This window comes from Alligator mississippiensis, chromosome 15 (assembly GCF_030867095.1).
Source record: "Alligator mississippiensis isolate rAllMis1 chromosome 15, rAllMis1, whole genome shotgun sequence".
Lineage (NCBI taxonomy): Eukaryota > Metazoa > Chordata > Crocodylia > Alligatoridae > Alligator > Alligator mississippiensis.
The window spans coordinates 5,132,054-5,149,418 of NC_081838.1; the positions used below are offsets into that span (position 1 = coordinate 5,132,054).

General features: G+C 64.9%; 16 non-coding genes across 16 annotated transcripts; 5 read left to right on the forward strand and 11 right to left on the reverse strand.

Annotated features, from left to right (window-relative positions):
- Positions 1-1,457: 1,457 nt before the first annotated feature.
- On the reverse strand, positions 1,458-1,529 carry TRNAE-CUC (transfer RNA glutamic acid (anticodon CUC)). Its single transcript has one exon. It is a non-coding gene; the product is annotated as a tRNA-Glu (tRNA).
- A 408-nt stretch (positions 1,530-1,937) lies between these two features.
- Positions 1,938-2,048, forward strand: TRNAL-CAA (transfer RNA leucine (anticodon CAA)). Its single transcript has 2 exons — positions 1,938-1,975; positions 2,003-2,048. It is a non-coding gene; the product is annotated as a tRNA-Leu (tRNA).
- A 150-nt stretch (positions 2,049-2,198) lies between these two features.
- TRNAE-UUC (transfer RNA glutamic acid (anticodon UUC)) lies at positions 2,199-2,270 on the reverse strand. Its single transcript has one exon. It is a non-coding gene; the product is annotated as a tRNA-Glu (tRNA).
- Positions 2,271-4,584: 2,314 nt separating this feature from the next.
- TRNAE-CUC (transfer RNA glutamic acid (anticodon CUC)) lies at positions 4,585-4,656 on the reverse strand. Its single transcript has one exon. It is a non-coding gene; the product is annotated as a tRNA-Glu (tRNA).
- Positions 4,657-5,064: 408 nt separating this feature from the next.
- Positions 5,065-5,175, forward strand: TRNAL-CAA (transfer RNA leucine (anticodon CAA)). Its single transcript has 2 exons — positions 5,065-5,102; positions 5,130-5,175. It is a non-coding gene; the product is annotated as a tRNA-Leu (tRNA).
- Positions 5,176-5,325: 150 nt separating this feature from the next.
- Positions 5,326-5,397, reverse strand: TRNAE-UUC (transfer RNA glutamic acid (anticodon UUC)). The gene has a single exon. It is a non-coding gene; the product is annotated as a tRNA-Glu (tRNA).
- A 2,314-nt stretch (positions 5,398-7,711) lies between these two features.
- Positions 7,712-7,783, reverse strand: TRNAE-CUC (transfer RNA glutamic acid (anticodon CUC)). The gene has a single exon. It is a non-coding gene; the product is annotated as a tRNA-Glu (tRNA).
- Positions 7,784-8,191: 408 nt separating this feature from the next.
- TRNAL-CAA (transfer RNA leucine (anticodon CAA)) lies at positions 8,192-8,302 on the forward strand. The gene is made up of 2 exons: positions 8,192-8,229; positions 8,257-8,302. It is a non-coding gene; the product is annotated as a tRNA-Leu (tRNA).
- A 150-nt stretch (positions 8,303-8,452) lies between these two features.
- TRNAE-UUC (transfer RNA glutamic acid (anticodon UUC)) lies at positions 8,453-8,524 on the reverse strand. Its single transcript has one exon. It is a non-coding gene; the product is annotated as a tRNA-Glu (tRNA).
- A 2,318-nt stretch (positions 8,525-10,842) lies between these two features.
- TRNAE-CUC (transfer RNA glutamic acid (anticodon CUC)) lies at positions 10,843-10,914 on the reverse strand. Its single transcript has one exon. It is a non-coding gene; the product is annotated as a tRNA-Glu (tRNA).
- A 408-nt stretch (positions 10,915-11,322) lies between these two features.
- TRNAL-CAA (transfer RNA leucine (anticodon CAA)) lies at positions 11,323-11,433 on the forward strand. Its single transcript has 2 exons — positions 11,323-11,360; positions 11,388-11,433. It is a non-coding gene; the product is annotated as a tRNA-Leu (tRNA).
- Positions 11,434-11,583: 150 nt separating this feature from the next.
- Positions 11,584-11,655, reverse strand: TRNAE-UUC (transfer RNA glutamic acid (anticodon UUC)). Its single transcript has one exon. It is a non-coding gene; the product is annotated as a tRNA-Glu (tRNA).
- A 2,315-nt stretch (positions 11,656-13,970) lies between these two features.
- On the reverse strand, positions 13,971-14,042 carry TRNAE-CUC (transfer RNA glutamic acid (anticodon CUC)). Its single transcript has one exon. It is a non-coding gene; the product is annotated as a tRNA-Glu (tRNA).
- A 408-nt stretch (positions 14,043-14,450) lies between these two features.
- TRNAL-CAA (transfer RNA leucine (anticodon CAA)) lies at positions 14,451-14,561 on the forward strand. Its single transcript has 2 exons — positions 14,451-14,488; positions 14,516-14,561. It is a non-coding gene; the product is annotated as a tRNA-Leu (tRNA).
- A 150-nt stretch (positions 14,562-14,711) lies between these two features.
- Positions 14,712-14,783, reverse strand: TRNAE-UUC (transfer RNA glutamic acid (anticodon UUC)). Its single transcript has one exon. It is a non-coding gene; the product is annotated as a tRNA-Glu (tRNA).
- Positions 14,784-17,097: 2,314 nt separating this feature from the next.
- On the reverse strand, positions 17,098-17,169 carry TRNAE-CUC (transfer RNA glutamic acid (anticodon CUC)). Its single transcript has one exon. It is a non-coding gene; the product is annotated as a tRNA-Glu (tRNA).
- Positions 17,170-17,365: the final 196 nt, after the last annotated feature.

Here is a 17,365-nt window from a genome sequence, read left to right on the forward strand (position 1 = left end):
CCGAGCCCGGGCCGGCTTAGCTTCCTAGATCGCATGCAATCAGTCCCGTCCCGTCACACCATAGGCATGAAGGAACAGGAAGGCGGCAGTCCCCGTAGCCTTGAATGGCATGGACATGGTGCCTGGAAGCCGCTATTGCAATGCATGGGGTTGACCTGGTGTCCGGAACGGGGGTGACATTGTGCCATGAAGCACTCGTTGACTTCCAAGCGGTTGACCTGGGGCCCCAAAGTCCACACAGGCTTGCCTGGCCTTGACTTTGTGCTTGGAAGCCCTCTGAGGCTTGCCTGGGGTTGACCTGGTGCCCAAAATTCCCCTTTGGCTTGCATCGGGTTGACATTGTCCCTGGAAGCCTCCATTGGCATGCATAGGGATGACCTGGTGCCCCAAAGTCCCCTTAGGAATGCATTGGGGTGACCTGGTGTCTGGAATTCCTCCCGCCTGGCTTTCAACTCCCAGGCAAGTACGCCCCTCCCTCCCCGCCCCGGCTTAAGCCTCGGAAAAGTGTCCCCCCACCCCGGCTTCAGCCTCCTTCTCTTGCCGCCCCCCCCGCCACACCTTTTCCCCGGTTCCCCTTGCCCCCAGGCACCTCGGGCCGCCCCGCTGGGCCGGGAAGGCCCACCCAGAGGCCCGCTGCAGGCTCTAGGGTGAAGCAGCAAGCAGGGGCGTGCAGCACAACTCAGAGGCGGCCCCAGGAGCTCCGCACCGTGCTGCTCCAAAGGCTTGCCGGGCGGCCGGCGCTCAGGCAAGGGCAGGGCCAGCTCTGTCCCAAAAGGGCAGGCGGCCTACAGCCCCCACGCATCCCAGGCAGTCTCCCATCCCGGTCCAACCCGAGTCCCGTCCTGTCACACCATAGGCATGAAGGAACAGGAAGGCGGCAGTGCCCGGAGCCTTCAATGGCATGGACAGGGTGCCTGGAAGCCGCCATTGCAATGCATGGGCTTGACATGGTGCCTGTAAGTCCCCATTCCAATGCATGGGGTTGACCTGGTGCCAGAAAGTCCCCAGAGGCTTCCCTGGTGTTGACATGCAGGTTGACATTGTCCCCTGGATGCCCCCATAGGAATGCATGGGGTTCAACTGGTCCCTGGCAGTCCCCATAGGAATGCATGGGGTTGACCTGGGTTTAGGTGTCTCCCATGGGGCACAGATGTGTGGCCAAACCCTGTCGTGGAGCACACCTGAAAGCTGGGGTAATCTCGGCCACCGTCCAGGCCCTGGTTCTTCTCAGGGCTATGTGCCCCTTGGGGCCCACAGACCCTGTTGACCTTGAAGGGTGCTTACCTCCACTGCTCCTTCCTTAGCCAATCATTTCCATTGCTAAAGCTGGCCCACCAGGCAGGGAGGGAAGGTGGGGAATGCCCGCTGTGCTGTGGGCTCCAGGGGCAAAAGAGCCCCGCCCCCGGCCACAAGGGCTTGCGAGAAAGGCCAGGCAGAGCAGGGGTAGAAGACGGGCTTTCCCTGGCCGGGAATCGAACCCGGGCCGCGGCGGTGAGAGCGCCGAATCCTAACCACTAGACCACCAGGGAAGGGCCACGGGGCCTCCGCGGGCTGAGCTGGACAACGGGAGTGCCTCTGGGGCACAGGCTGCAACTTGTGGTGGCAAAAGTCAGGGGTCGGGGGCGGCACTTGCCTTACACAGATGGCGGCCAGGGGCGGGCCTTCTGTCAAGGGGCGGGGCTTCAAGCTGGACGGCAGCTGTAGCCCTTCTACTCCAAGACCAGCAGGGAAGGACAGGCCAGCGCTTGGGCTGAGGCCAGGAGCGCTCTCTCTTGCCCTGTGCCATGGGCTCGGGCCTGGCTCTTCCCCTGCACGGGGTGCTGCCACCCGAGGGGGAAAGACTCTGGCGTTCACACCGGCGAGGAGGGGGACTCCAACTACCCGCCTGTGGCATGCAGCACAATCGCAGGCAAGGGGAGGGAGGCAGGGGCATCCTTGCCAGGATGGCTGAGTGGTCTAAAGCGCCAGGCTCAAGGTCACACCCTTCCCTCGTCCTGGGGGGTCCTGGTCTCCCTTTGGAGGCGTGGGTTCAAATCCCACTCCTGGCAGCAGCTTTTGGCACTCGGCGTCAGGCCGGCCTATAGCAGGGCACCAGGAGCTGGCGTCCCAGGGAGGCCAGCAAAAGCTGAGCCTGCCTCCAAGTGGGAGGCCTCCTTCCCTTTCTCCTCCCCTGCGGGCTGGGGATTCAAAAGCCAGCTTTCCCTGGCTGGGAATCGAACCCAGGCCGCGGCGGTGAAAGCGCCAAATCCTAGCCACTAGACCACCAGGGAGGACAGGGGGCAGGCAGCCCTGCCCTGCCCGCCCGCCTGCCTCCATCTTGCCTCCTGCCCTGGCCCCAGGCGCCACCCCCCTGGGGCGCAGGGATTTGCTCAAGGCAGGTCTCCCAAGCCCTCGCTCCAGGGCCAGCAGCCTTCCCTTCCAGCCCTGAGCACGGGGAAAAGCTGGCCCTTCTCCACCGGGAAACAATGCCCCTGCCCACAGCCAGGGCAGGCCCCCAAGGACCTGGAGGCCTGCGCGGGCGGGCCGGCTCTTTGGAGGGGCGAAAGCGGGCTGGCGGGGTGCCACGGGAAGAAGGATGCTACAGGGAGCAGCGGGCCAGAAGGGGGTGCTCCGACCCTGAGCCGCCCACCTCACTGCACCCGACCAAAACCCACACTGCGAGTGTCTGCCCTGGCGTGCTCACATCCGGCCACCCCCTCCTCGGCACCCACTCGCCAGCCCAGGGTGTGCGGAATTCCTCCCGCCTGGGTTTGAACTCCCAGTCAATTACACCCCCCCCCGCTCCCCTCCCCGCCCCGGCTTAAGCCTCGGAAAAGTGTCCCCCCACCCCGGCTTCAGCCTCCTTCTCTTGCCGCCCCCCCCACACCATTTCCCCGGTTCCCCTTGCCCCCAGGCACCTCGGGCAGCCCCGCTGGGCCCGCGAGACCCACCCAGAGGCCCGCTGCAGCTTCTACGGTGAAGCAGCAAGCAGGGGCGTGCAGCACAACTCAGAGGTGGCCCCATGAACTCCGCACCGTGCCTTGCCGGGCGGCCCGCACTCAGGCAAGGGCAGGGCCAGCTCTGTCCCAAAAGGGCAGGTGGCCTACAGCCCCCGCACTTCCCAGGCAGTCTGCTATCCAGGTCCAAGCCGAGCCCGGGCCGGCTTAGCTTCCTAGATCGCATGCAATCAGTCCCGTCCCGTCACACCATAGGCATGAAGGAACAGGAAGGCGGCAGTCCCCGTAGCCTTGAATGGCATGGACATGGTGCCTGGAAGCCGCTATTGCAATGCATGGGGTTGACCTGGTGTCCGGAACGGGGGTGACATTGTGCCATGAAGCACTCGTTGACTTCCAAGCGGTTGACCTGGGGCCCCAAAGTCCACACAGGCTTGCCTGGCCTTGACTTTGTGCTTGGAAGCCCTCTGAGGCTTGCCTGGGGTTGACCTGGTGCCCAAAATTCCCCTTTGGCTTGCATCGGGTTGACATTGTCCCTGGAAGCCTCCATTGGCATGCATAGGGATGACCTGGTGCCCCAAAGTCCCCTTAGGAATGCATTGGGGTGACCTGGTGTCTGGAATTCCTCCCGCCTGGCTTTCAACTCCCAGGCAAGTACGCCCCTCCCTCCCCGCCCCGGCTTAAGCCTCGGAAAAGTGTCCCCCCACCCCGGCTTCAGCCTCCTTCTCTTGCCGCCCCCCCCGCCACACCTTTTCCCCGGTTCCCCTTGCCCCCAGGCACCTCGGGCCGCCCCGCTGCGCCGGGAAGGCCCACCCAGAGGCCCGCTGCAGGCTCTAGGGTGAAGCAGCAAGCAGGGGCGTGCAGCACAACTCAGAGGCGGCCCCAGGAGCTCCGCACCGTGCTGCTCCAAAGGCTTGCCGGGCGGCCGGCGCTCAGGCAAGGGCAGGGCCAGCTCTGTCCCAAAAGGGCAGGCGGCCTACAGCCCCCACGCATCCCAGGCAGTCTCCCATCCCGGTCCAACCCGAGTCCCGTCCTGTCACACCATAGGCATGAAGGAACAGGAAGGCGGCAGTGCCCGGAGCCTTCAATGGCATGGACAGGGTGCCTGGAAGCCGCCATTGCAATGCATGGGCTTGACATGGTGCCTGTAAGTCCCCATTCCAATGCATGGGGTTGACCTGGTGCCAGAAAGTCCCCAGAGGCTTCCCTGGTGTTGACATGCAGGTTGACATTGTCCCCTGGATGCCCCCATAGGAATGCATGGGGTTCAACTGGTCCCTGGCAGTCCCCATAGGAATGCATGGGGTTGACCTGGGTTTAGGTGTCTCCCATGGGGCACAGATGTGTGGCCAAACCCTGTCGTGGAGCACACCTGAAAGCTGGGGTAATCTCGGCCACCGTCCAGGCCCTGGTTCTTCTCAGGGCTATGTGCCCCTTGGGGCCCACAGACCCTGTTGACCTTGAAGGGTGCTTACCTCCACTGCTCCTTCCTTAGCCAATCATTTCCATTGCTAAAGCTGGCCCACCAGGCAGGGAGGGAAGGTGGGGAATGCCCGCTGTGCTGTGGGCTCCAGGGGCAAAAGAGCCCCGCCCCCGGCCACAAGGGCTTGCGAGAAAGGCCAGGCAGAGCAGGGGTAGAAGACGGGCTTTCCCTGGCCGGGAATCGAACCCGGGCCGCGGCGGTGAGAGCGCCGAATCCTAACCACTAGACCACCAGGGAAGGGCCACGGGGCCTCCGCGGGCTGAGCTGGACAACGGGAGTGCCTCTGGGGCACAGGCTGCAACTTGTGGTGGCAAAAGTCAGGGGTCGGGGGCGGCACTTGCCTTACACAGATGGCGGCCAGGGGCGGGCCTTCTGTCAAGGGGCGGGGCTTCAAGCTGGACGGCAGCTGTAGCCCTTCTACTCCAAGACCAGCAGGGAAGGACAGGCCAGCGCTTGGGCTGAGGCCAGGAGCGCTCTCTCTTGCCCTGTGCCATGGGCTCGGGCCTGGCTCTTCCCCTGCACGGGGTGCTGCCACCCGAGGGGGAAAGACTCTGGCGTTCACACCGGCGAGGAGGGGGACTCCAACTACCCGCCTGTGGCATGCAGCACAATCGCAGGCAAGGGGAGGGAGGCAGGGGCATCCTTGCCAGGATGGCTGAGTGGTCTAAAGCGCCAGGCTCAAGGTCACACCCTTCCCTCGTCCTGGGGGGTCCTGGTCTCCCTTTGGAGGCGTGGGTTCAAATCCCACTCCTGGCAGCAGCTTTTGGCACTCGGCGTCAGGCCGGCCTATAGCAGGGCACCAGGAGCTGGCGTCCCAGGGAGGCCAGCAAAAGCTGAGCCTGCCTCCAAGTGGGAGGCCTCCTTCCCTTTCTCCTCCCCTGCGGGCTGGGGATTCAAAAGCCGGCTTTCCCTGGCTGGGAATCGAACCCAGGCCGCGGCGGTGAAAGCGCCAAATCCTAGCCACTAGACCACCAGGGAGGACACGGGGCAGGCAGCCCTGCCCTGCCCGCCCGCCTGCCTCCATCTTGCCTCCTGCCCTGGCCCCAGGCGCCACCCCCCTGGGGCGCAGGGATTTGCTCAAGGCAGGTCTCCCAAGCCCTCGCTCCAGGGCCAGCAGCCTTCCCTTCCAGCCCTGAGCACGGGGAAAAGCTGGCCCTTCTCCACCGGGAAACAATGCCCCTGCCCACAGCCAGGGCAGGCCCCCAAGGACCTGGAGGCCTGCGCGGGCGGGCCGGCTCTTTGGAGGGGCGAAAGCGGGCTGGCGGGGTGCCACGGGAAGAAGGATGCTACAGGGAGCAGCGGGCCAGAAGGGGGTGCTCCGACCCTGAGCCGCCCACCTCACTGCACCCGACCAAAACCCACACTGCGAGTGTCTGCCCTGGCGTGCTCACATCCGGCCACCCCCTCCTCGGCACCCACTCGCCAGCCCAGGGTGTGCGGAATTCCTCCCGCCTGGGTTTGAACTCCCAGTCAATTACACCCCCCCCCGCTCCCCTCCCCGCCCCGGCTTAAGCCTCGGAAAAGTGTCCCCCCACCCCGGCTTCAGCCTCCTTCTCTTGCCGCCCCCCCCACACCATTTCCCCGGTTCCCCTTGCCCCCAGGCACCTCGGGCAGCCCCGCTGGGCCCGCGAGACCCACCCAGAGGCCCGCTGCAGCTTCTACGGTGAAGCAGCAAGCAGGGGCGTGCAGCACAACTCAGAGGTGGCCCCATGAACTCCGCACCGTGCCTTGCCGGGCGGCCCGCACTCAGGCAAGGGCAGGGCCAGCTCTGTCCCAAAAGGGCAGGTGGCCTACAGCCCCCGCACTTCCCAGGCAGTCTGCTATCCAGGTCCAAGCCGAGCCCGGGCCGGCTTAGCTTCCTAGATCGCATGCAATCAGTCCCGTCCCGTCACACCATAGGCATGAAGGAACAGGAAGGCGGCAGTCCCCGTAGCCTTGAATGGCATGGACATGGTGCCTGGAAGCCGCTATTGCAATGCATGGGGTTGACCTGGTGTCCGGAACGGGGGTGACATTGTGCCATGAAGCACTCGTTGACTTCCAAGCGGTTGACCTGGGGCCCCAAAGTCCACACAGGCTTGCCTGGCCTTGACTTTGTGCTTGGAAGCCCTCTGAGGCTTGCCTGGGGTTGACCTGGTGCCCAAAATTCCCCTTTGGCTTGCATCGGGTTGACATTGTCCCTGGAAGCCTCCATTGGCATGCATAGGGATGACCTGGTGCCCCAAAGTCCCCTTAGGAATGCATTGGGGTGACCTGGTGTCTGGAATTCCTCCCGCCTGGCTTTCAACTCCCAGGCAAGTACGCCCCTCCCTCCCCGCCCCGGCTTAAGCCTCGGAAAAGTGTCCCCCCACCCCGGCTTCAGCCTCCTTCTCTTGCCGCCCCCCCCGCCACACCTTTTCCCCGGTTCCCCTTGCCCCCAGGCACCTCGGGCCGCCCCGCTGGGCCGGGAAGGCCCACCCAGAGGCCCGCTGCAGGCTCTAGGGTGAAGCAGCAAGCAGGGGCGTGCAGCACAACTCAGAGGCGGCCCCAGGAGCTCCGCACCGTGCTGTTCCAAAGGCTTGCCGGGCGGCCGGCGCTCAGGCAAGGGCAGGGCCAGCTCTGTCCCAAAAGGGCAGGCGGCCTACAGCCCCCACGCATCCCAGGCAGTCTCCCATCCCGGTCCAACCCGAGTCCCGTCCTGTCACACCATAGGCATGAAGGAACAGGAAGGCGGCAGTGCCCGGAGCCTTCAATGGCATGGACAGGGTGCCTGGAAGCCGCCATTGCAATGCATGGGCTTGACATGGTGCCTGTAAGTCCCCATTCCAATGCATGGGGTTGACCTGGTGCCAGAAAGTCCCCAGAGGCTTCCCTGGTGTTGACATGCAGGTTGACATTGTCCCCTGGATGCCCCCATAGGAATGCATGGGGTTCAACTGGTCCCTGGCAGTCCCCATAGGAATGCATGGGGTTGACCTGGGTTTAGGTGTCTCCCATGGGGCACAGATGTGTGGCCAAACCCTGTCGTGGAGCACACCTGAAAGCTGGGGTAATCTCGGCCACCGTCCAGGCCCTGGTTCTTCTCAGGGCTATGTGCCCCTTGGGGCCCACAGACCCTGTTGACCTTGAAGGGTGCTTACCTCCACTGCTCCTTCCTTAGCCAATCATTTCCATTGCTAAAGCTGGCCCACCAGGCAGGGAGGGAAGGTGGGGAATGCCCGCTGTGCTGTGGGCTCCAGGGGCAAAAGAGCCCCGCCCCCGGTCACAAGGGCTTGCGAGAAAGGCCAGGCAGAGCAGGGGTAGAAGACGGGCTTTCCCTGGCCGGGAATCGAACCCGGGCCGCGGCGGTGAGAGCGCCGAATCCTAACCACTAGACCACCAGGGAAGGGCCACGGGGCCTCCGCGGGCTGAGCTGGACAACGGGAGTGCCTCTGGGGCACAGGCTGCAACTTGTGGTGGCAAAAGTCAGGGGTCGGGGGCGGCACTTGCCTTACACAGATGGCGGCCAGGGGCGGGCCTTCTGTCAAGGGGCGGGGCTTCAAGCTGGACGGCAGCTGTAGCCCTTCTACTCCAAGACCAGCAGGGAAGGACAGGCCAGCGCTTGGGCTGAGGCCAGGAGCGCTCTCTCTTGCCCTGTGCCATGGGCTCGGGCCTGGCTCTTCCCCTGCACGGGGTGCTGCCACCCGAGGGGGAAAGACTCTGGCGTTCACACCGGCGAGGAGGGGGACTCCAACTACCCGCCTGTGGCATGCAGCACAATCGCAGGCAAGGGGAGGGAGGCAGGGGCATCCTTGCCAGGATGGCTGAGTGGTCTAAAGCGCCAGGCTCAAGGTCACACCCTTCCCTCGTCCTGGGGGGTCCTGGTCTCCCTTTGGAGGCGTGGGTTCAAATCCCACTCCTGGCAGCAGCTTTTGGCACTCGGCGTCAGGCCGGCCTATAGCAGGGCACCAGGAGCTGGCGTCCCAGGGAGGCCAGCAAAAGCTGAGCCTGCCTCCAAGTGGGAGGCCTCCTTCCCTTTCTCCTCCCCTGCGGGCTGGGGATTCAAAAGCCGGCTTTCCCTGGCTGGGAATCGAACCCAGGCCGCGGCGGTGAAAGCGCCAAATCCTAGCCACTAGACCACCAGGGAGGACACGGGGCAGGCAGCCCTGCCCTGCCCGCCCGCCTGCCTCCATCTTGCCTCCTGCCCTGGCCCCAGGCGCCACCCCCCTGGGGCGCAGGGATTTGCTCAAGGCAGGTCTCCCAAGCCCTCGCTCCAGGGCCAGCAGCCTTCCCTTCCAGCCCTGAGCACGGGGAAAAGCTGGCCCTTCTCCACCGGGAAACAATGCCCCTGCCCACAGCCAGGGCAGGCCCCCAAGGACCTGGAGGCCTGCGCGGGCGGGCCGGCTCTTTGGAGGGGCGAAAGCGGGCTGGCGGGGTGCCACGGGAAGAAGGATGCTACAGGGAGCAGCGGGCCAGAAGGGGGTGCTCCGACCCTGAGCCGCCCACCTCACTGCACCCGACCAAAACCCACACTGCGAGTGTCTGCCCTGGCGTGCTCACATCCGGCCACCCCCTCCTCGGCACCCACTCGCCAGCCCAGGGTGTGCGGAATTCCTCCCGCCTGGGTTTGAACTCCCAGTCAATTACACCCCCCCCCCCCGCTCCCCTCCCCGCCCCGGCTTAAGCCTCGGAAAAGTGTCCCCCCACCCCGGCTTCAGCCTCCTTCTCTTGCCGCCCCCCCCACACCATTTCCCCGGTTCCCCTTGCCCCCAGGCACCTCGGGCAGCCCCGCTGGGCCCGCGAGACCCACCCAGAGGCCCGCTGCAGCTTCTACGGTGAAGCAGCAAGCAGGGGCGTGCAGCACAACTCAGAGGTGGCCCCATGAACTCCGCACCGTGCCTTGCCGGGCGGCCCGCACTCAGGCAAGGGCAGGGCCAGCTCTGTCCCAAAAGGGCAGGTGGCCTACAGCCCCCGCACTTCCCAGGCAGTCTGCTATCCAGGTCCAGGCCGAGCCCGGGCCGGCTTAGCTTCCTAGATCGCATGCAATCAGTCCCGTCCCGTCACACCATAGGCATGAAGGAACAGGAAGGCGGCAGTCCCCGTAGCCTTGAATGGCATGGACATGGTGCCTGGAAGCCGCTATTGCAATGCATGGGGTTGACCTGGTGTCCGGAACGGGGGTGACATTGTGCCATGAAGCACTCGTTGACTTCCAAGCGGTTGACCTGGGGCCCCAAAGTCCACACAGGCTTGCCTGGCCTTGACTTTGTGCTTGGAAGCCCTCTGAGGCTTGCCTGGGGTTGACCTGGTGCCCAAAATTCCCCTTTGGCTTGCATCGGGTTGACATTGTCCCTGGAAGCCTCCATTGGCATGCATAGGGATGACCTGGTGCCCCAAAGTCCCCTTAGGAATGCATTGGGGTGACCTGGTGTCTGGAATTCCTCCCGCCTGGCTTTCAACTCCCAGGCAAGTACGCCCCTCCCTCCCCGCCCCGGCTTAAGCCTCGGAAAAGTGTCCCCCCACCCCGGCTTCAGCCTCCTTCTCTTGCCGCCCCCCCCCGCCACACCTTTTCCCCGGTTCCCCTTGCCCCCAGGCACCTCGGGCCGCCCCGCTGCGCCGGGAAGGCCCACCCAGAGGCCCGCTGCAGGCTCTAGGGTGAAGCAGCAAGCAGGGGCGTGCAGCACAACTCAGAGGCGGCCCCAGGAGCTCCGCACCGTGCTGCTCCAAAGGCTTGCCGGGCGGCCGGCGCTCAGGCAAGGGCAGGGCCAGCTCTGTCCCAAAAGGGCAGGCGGCCTACAGCCCCCACGCATCCCAGGCAGTCTCCCATCCCGGTCCAACCCGAGTCCCGTCCTGTCACACCATAGGCATGAAGGAACAGGAAGGCGGCAGTGCCCGGAGCCTTCAATGGCATGGACAGGGTGCCTGGAAGCCGCCATTGCAATGCATGGGCTTGACATGGTGCCTGTAAGTCCCCATTCCAATGCATGGGGTTGACCTGGTGCCAGAAAGTCCCCAGAGGCTTCCCTGGTGTTGACATGCAGGTTGACATTGTCCCCTGGATGCCCCCATAGGAATGCATGGGGTTCAACTGGTCCCTGGCAGTCCCCATAGGAATGCATGGGGTTGACCTGGGTTTAGGTGTCTCCCATGGGGCACAGATGTGTGGCCAAACCCTGTCGTGGAGCACACCTGAAAGCTGGGGTAATCTCGGCCACCGTCCAGGCCCTGGTTCTTCTCAGGGCTATGTGCCCCTTGGGGCCCACAGACCCTGTTGACCTTGAAGGGTGCTTACCTCCACTGCTCCTTCCTTAGCCAATCATTTCCATTGCTAAAGCTGGCCCACCAGGCAGGGAGGGAAGGTGGGGAATGCCCGCTGTGCTGTGGGCTCCAGGGGCAAAAGAGCCCCGCCCCCGGCCACAAGGGCTTGCGAGAAAGGCCAGGCAGAGCAGGGGTAGAAGACGGGCTTTCCCTGGCCGGGAATCGAACCCGGGCCGCGGCGGTGAGAGCGCCGAATCCTAACCACTAGACCACCAGGGAAGGGCCACGGGGCCTCCGCGGGCTGAGCTGGACAACGGGAGTGCCTCTGGGGCACAGGCTGCAACTTGTGGTGGCAAAAGTCAGGGGTCGGGGGCGGCACTTGCCTTACACAGATGGCGGCCAGGGGCGGGCCTTCTGTCAAGGGGCGGGGCTTCAAGCTGGACGGCAGCTGTAGCCCTTCTACTCCAAGACCAGCAGGGAAGGACAGGCCAGCGCTTGGGCTGAGGCCAGGAGCGCTCTCTCTTGCCCTGTGCCATGGGCTCGGGCCTGGCTCTTCCCCTGCACGGGGTGCTGCCACCCGAGGGGGAAAGACTCTGGCGTTCACACCGGCGAGGAGGGGGACTCCAACTACCCGCCTGTGGCATGCAGCACAATCGCAGGCAAGGGGAGGGAGGCAGGGGCATCCTTGCCAGGATGGCTGAGTGGTCTAAAGCGCCAGGCTCAAGGTCACACCCTTCCCTCGTCCTGGGGGGTCCTGGTCTCCCTTTGGAGGCGTGGGTTCAAATCCCACTCCTGGCAGCAGCTTTTGGCACTCGGCGTCAGGCCGGCCTATAGCAGGGCACCAGGAGCTGGCGTCCCAGGGAGGCCAGCAAAAGCTGAGCCTGCCTCCAAGTGGGAGGCCTCCTTCCCTTTCTCCTCCCCTGCGGGCTGGGGATTCAAAAGCCGGCTTTCCCTGGCTGGGAATCGAACCCAGGCCGCGGCGGTGAAAGCGCCAAATCCTAGCCACTAGACCACCAGGGAGGACACGGGGCAGGCAGCCCTGCCCTGCCCGCCCGCCTGCCTCCATCTTGCCTCCTGCCCTGGCCCCAGGCGCCACCCCCCTGGGGCGCAGGGATTTGCTCAAGGCAGGTCTCCCAAGCCCTCGCTCCAGGGCCAGCAGCCTTCCCTTCCAGCCCTGAGCACGGGGAAAAGCTGGCCCTTCTCCACCGGGAAACAATGCCCCTGCCCACAGCCAGGGCAGGCCCCCAAGGACCTGGAGGCCTGCGCGGGCGGGCCGGCTCTTTGGAGGGGCGAAAGCGGGCTGGCGGGGTGCCACGGGAAGAAGGATGCTACAGGGAGCAGCGGGCCAGAAGGGGGTGCTCCGACCCTGAGCCGCCCACCTCACTGCACCCGACCAAAACCCACACTGCGAGTGTCTGCCCTGGCGTGCTCACATCCGGCCACCCCCTCCTCGGCACCCACTCGCCAGCCCAGGGTGTGCGGAATTCCTCCCGCCTGGGTTTGAACTCCCAGTCAATTACACCCCCCCCCGCTCCCCTCCCCGCCCCGGCTTAAGCCTCGGAAAAGTGTCCCCCCACCCCGGCTTCAGCCTCCTTCTCTTGCCGCCCCCCCCCACACCATTTCCCCGGTTCCCCTTGCCCCCAGGCACCTCGGGCAGCCCCGCTGGGCCCGCGAGACCCACCCAGAGGCCCGCTGCAGCTTCTACGGTGAAGCAGCAAGCAGGGGCGTGCAGCACAACTCAGAGGTGGCCCCATGAACTCCGCACCGTGCCTTGCCGGGCGGCCCGCACTCAGGCAAGGGCAGGGCCAGCTCTGTCCCAAAAGGGCAGGTGGCCTACAGCCCCCGCACTTCCCAGGCAGTCTGCTATCCAGGTCCAGGCCGAGCCCGGGCCGGCTTAGCTTCCTAGATCGCATGCAATCAGTCCCGTCCCGTCACACCATAGGCATGAAGGAACAGGAAGGCGGCAGTCCCCGTAGCCTTGAATGGCATGGACATGGTGCCTGGAAGCCGCTATTGCAATGCATGGGGTTGACCTGGTGTCCGGAACGGGGGTGACATTGTGCCATGAAGCACTCGTTGACTTCCAAGCGGTTGACCTGGGGCCCCAAAGTCCACACAGGCTTGCCTGGCCTTGACTTTGTGCTTGGAAGCCCTCTGAGGCTTGCCTGGGGTTGACCTGGTGCCCAAAATTCCCCTTTGGCTTGCATCGGGTTGACATTGTCCCTGGAAGCCTCCATTGGCATGCATAGGGATGACCTGGTGCCCCAAAGTCCCCTTAGGAATGCATTGGGGTGACCTGGTGTCTGGAATTCCTCCCGCCTGGCTTTCAACTCCCAGGCAAGTACGCCCCTCCCTCCCCGCCCCGGCTTAAGCCTCGGAAAAGTGTCCCCCCACCCCGGCTTCAGCCTCCTTCTCTTGCCGCCCCCCCCGCCACACCTTTTCCCCGGTTCCCCTTGCCCCCAGGCACCTCGGGCCGCCCCGCTGGGCCGGGAAGGCCCACCCAGAGGCCCGCTGCAGGCTCTAGGGTGAAGCAGCAAGCAGGGGCGTGCAGCACAACTCAGAGGCGGCCCCAGGAGCTCCGCACCGTGCTGCTCCAAAGGCTTGCCGGGCGGCCGGCGCTCAGGCAAGGGCAGGGCCAGCTCTGTCCCAAAAGGGCAGGCGGCCTACAGCCCCCACGCATCCCAGGCAGTCTCCCATCCCGGTCCAACCCGAGTCCCGTCCTGTCACACCATAGGCATGAAGGAACAGGAAGGCGGCAGTGCCCGGAGCCTTCAATGGCATGGACAGGGTGCCTGGAAGCCGCCATTGCAATGCATGGGCTTGACATGGTGCCTGTAAGTCCCCATTCCAATGCATGGGGTTGACCTGGTGCCAGAAAGTCCCCAGAGGCTTCCCTGGTGTTGACATGCAGGTTGACATTGTCCCCTGGATGCCCCCATAGGAATGCATGGGGTTCAACTGGTCCCTGGCAGTCCCCATAGGAATGCATGGGGTTGACCTGGGTTTAGGTGTCTCCCATGGGGCACAGATGTGTGGCCAAACCCTGTCGTGGAGCACACCTGAAAGCTGGGGTAATCTCGGCCACCGTCCAGGCCCTGGTTCTTCTCAGGGCTATGTGCCCCTTGGGGCCCACAGACCCTGTTGACCTTGAAGGGTGCTTACCTCCACTGCTCCTTCCTTAGCCAATCATTTCCATTGCTAAAGCTGGCCCACCAGGCAGGGAGGGAAGGTGGGGAATGCCCGCTGTGCTGTGGGCTCCAGGGGCAAAAGAGCCCCGCCCCCGGCCACAAGGGCTTGCGAGAAAGGCCAGGCAGAGCAGGGGTAGAAGACGGGCTTTCCCTGGCCGGGAATCGAACCCGGGCCGCGGCGGTGAGAGCGCCGAATCCTAACCACTAGACCACCAGGGAAGGGCCACGGGGCCTCCGCGGGCTGAGCTGGACAACGGGAGTGCCTCTGGGGCACAGGCTGCAACTTGTGGTGGCAAAAGTCAGGGGTCGGGGGCGGCACTTGCCTTACACAGATGGCGGCCAGGGGCGGGCCTTCTGTCAAGGGGCGGGGCTTCAAGCTGGACGGCAGCTGTAGCCCTTCTACTCCAAGACCAGCAGGGAAGGACAGGCCAGCGCTTGGGCTGAGGCCAGGAGCGCTCTCTCTTGCCCTGTGCCATGGGCTCGGGCCTGGCTCTTCCCCTGCACGGGGTGCTGCCACCCGAGGGGGAAAGACTCTGGCGTTCACACCGGCGAGGAGGGGGACTCCAACTACCCGCCTGTGGCATGCAGCACAATCGCAGGCAAGGGGAGGGAGGCAGGGGCATCCTTGCCAGGATGGCTGAGTGGTCTAAAGCGCCAGGCTCAAGGTCACACCCTTCCCTCGTCCTGGGGGGTCCTGGTCTCCCTTTGGAGGCGTGGGTTCAAATCCCACTCCTGGCAGCAGCTTTTGGCACTCGGCGTCAGGCCGGCCTATAGCAGGGCACCAGGAGCTGGCGTCCCAGGGAGGCCAGCAAAAGCTGAGCCTGCCTCCAAGTGGGAGGCCTCCTTCCCTTTCTCCTCCCCTGCGGGCTGGGGATTCAAAAGCCAGCTTTCCCTGGCTGGGAATCGAACCCAGGCCGCGGCGGTGAAAGCGCCAAATCCTAGCCACTAGACCACCAGGGAGGACAGGGGGCAGGCAGCCCTGCCCTGCCCGCCCGCCTGCCTCCATCTTGCCTCCTGCCCTGGCCCCAGGCGCCACCCCCCTGGGGCGCAGGGATTTGCTCAAGGCAGGTCTCCCAAGCCCTCGCTCCAGGGCCAGCAGCCTTCCCTTCCAGCCCTGAGCACGGGGAAAAGCTGGCCCTTCTCCACCGGGAAACAATGCCCCTGCCCACAGCCAGGGCAGGCCCCCAAGGACCTGGAGGCCTGCGCGGGCGGGCCGGCTCTTTGGAGGGGCGAAAGCGGGCTGGCGGGGTGCCACGGGAAGAAGGATGCTACAGGGAGCAGCGGGCCAGAAGGGGGTGCTCCGACCCTGAGCCGCCCACCTCACTGCACCCGACCAAAACCCACACTGCGAGTGTCTGCCCTGGCGTGCTCACATCCGGCCACCCCCTCCTCGGCACCCACTCGCCAGCCCAGGGTGTGCGGAATTCCTCCCGCCTGGGTTTGAACTCCCAGTCAATTACACCCCCCCCCGCTCCCCTCCCCGCCCCGGCTTAAGCCTCGGAAAAGTGTCCCCCCACCCCGGCTTCAGCCTCCTTCTCTTGCCGCCCCCCCCACACCATTTCCCCGGTTCCCCTTGCCCCCAGGCACCTCGGGCAGCCCCGCTGGGCCCGCGAGACCCACCCAGAGGCCCGCTGCAGCTTCTACGGTGAAGCAGCAAGCAGGGGCGTGCAGCACAACTCAGAGGTGGCCCCATGAACTCCGCACCGTGCCTTGCCGGGCGGCCCGCACTCAGGCAAGGGCAGGGCCAGCTCTGTCCCAAAAGGGCAGGTGGCCTACAGCCCCCGCACTTCCCAGGCAGTCTGCTATCCAGGTCCAAGCCGAGCCCGGGCCGGCTTAGCTTCCTAGATCGCATGCAATCAGTCCCGTCCCGTCACACCATAGGCATGAAGGAACAGGAAGGCGGCAGTCCCCGTAGCCTTGAATGGCATGGACATGGTGCCTGGAAGCCGCTATTGCAATGCATGGGGTTGACCTGGTGTCCGGAACGGGGGTGACATTGTGCCATGAAGCACTCGTTGACTTCCAAGCGGTTGACCTGGGGCCCCAAAGTCCACACAGGCTTGCCTGGCCTTGACTTTGTGCTTGGAAGCCCTCTGAGGCTTGCCTGGGGTTGACCTGGTGCCCAAAATTCCCCTTTGGCTTGCATCGGGTTGACATTGTCCCTGGAAGCCTCCATTGGCATGCATAGGGATGACCTGGTGCCCCAAAGTCCCCTTAGGAATGCATTGGGGTGACCTGGTGTCTGGAATTCCTCCCGCCTGGCTTTCAACTCCCAGGCAAGTACGCCCCTCCCTCCCCGCCCCGGCTTAAGCCTCGGAAAAGTGTCCCCCCACCCCGGCTTCAGCCTCCTTCTCTTGCCGCCCCCCCCGCCACACCTTTTCCCCGGTTCCCCTTGCCCCCAGGCACCTCGGGCCGCCCCGCTGCGCCGGGAAGGCCCACCCAGAGGCCCGCTGCAGGCTCTAGGGTGAAGCAGCAAGCAGGGGCGTGCAGCACAACTCAGAGGCGGCCCCAGGAGCTCCGCACCGTGCTGCTCCAAAGGCTTGCCGGGCGGCCGGCGCTCAGGCAAGGGCAGGGCCAGCTCTGTCCCAAAAGGGCAGGCGGCCTACAGCCCCCACGCATCCCAGGCAGTCTCCCATCCCGGTCCAACCCGAGTCCCGTCCTGTCACACCATAGGCATGAAGGAACAGGAAGGCGGCAGTGCCCGGAGCCTTCAATGGCATGGACAGGGTGCCTGGAAGCCGCCATTGCAATGCATGGGCTTGACATGGTGCCTGTAAGTCCCCATTCCAATGCATGGGGTTGACCTGGTGCCAGAAAGTCCCCAGAGGCTTCCCTGGTGTTGACATGCAGGTTGACATTGTCCCCTGGATGCCCCCATAGGAATGCATGGGGTTCAACTGGTCCCTGGCAGTCCCCATAGGAATGCATGGGGTTGACCTGGGTTTAGGTGTCTCCCATGGGGCACAGATGTGTGGCCAAACCCTGTCGTGGAGCACACCTGAAAGCTGGGGTAATCTCGGCCACCGTCCAGGCCCTGGTTCTTCTCAGGGCTATGTGCCCCTTGGGGCCCACAGACCCTGTTGACCTTGAAGGGTGCTTACCTCCACTGCTCCTTCCTTAGCCAATCATTTCCATTGCTAAAGCTGGCCCACCAGGCAGGGAGGGAAGGTGGGGAATGCCCGCTGTGCTGTGGGCTCCAGGGGCAAAAGAGCCCCGCCCCCGGCCACAAGGGCTTGCGAGAAAGGCCAGGCAGAGCAGGGGTAGAAGACGGGCTTTCCCTGGCCGGGAATCGAACCCGGGCCGCGGCGGTGAGAGCGCCGAATCCTAACCACTAGACCACCAGGGAAGGGCCACGGGGCCTCCGCGGGCTGAGCTGGACAACGGGAGTGCCTCTGGGGCACAGGCTGCAACTTGTGGTGGCAAAAGTCAGGGGTCGGGGGCGGCACTTGCCTTACACAGATGGCGGCCAGGGGCGGGCCTTCTGTCAAGGGGCGGGGCTTCAAGCTGGACGGCAGCTGTAGCCCTTCTACTCCAAGACCAGC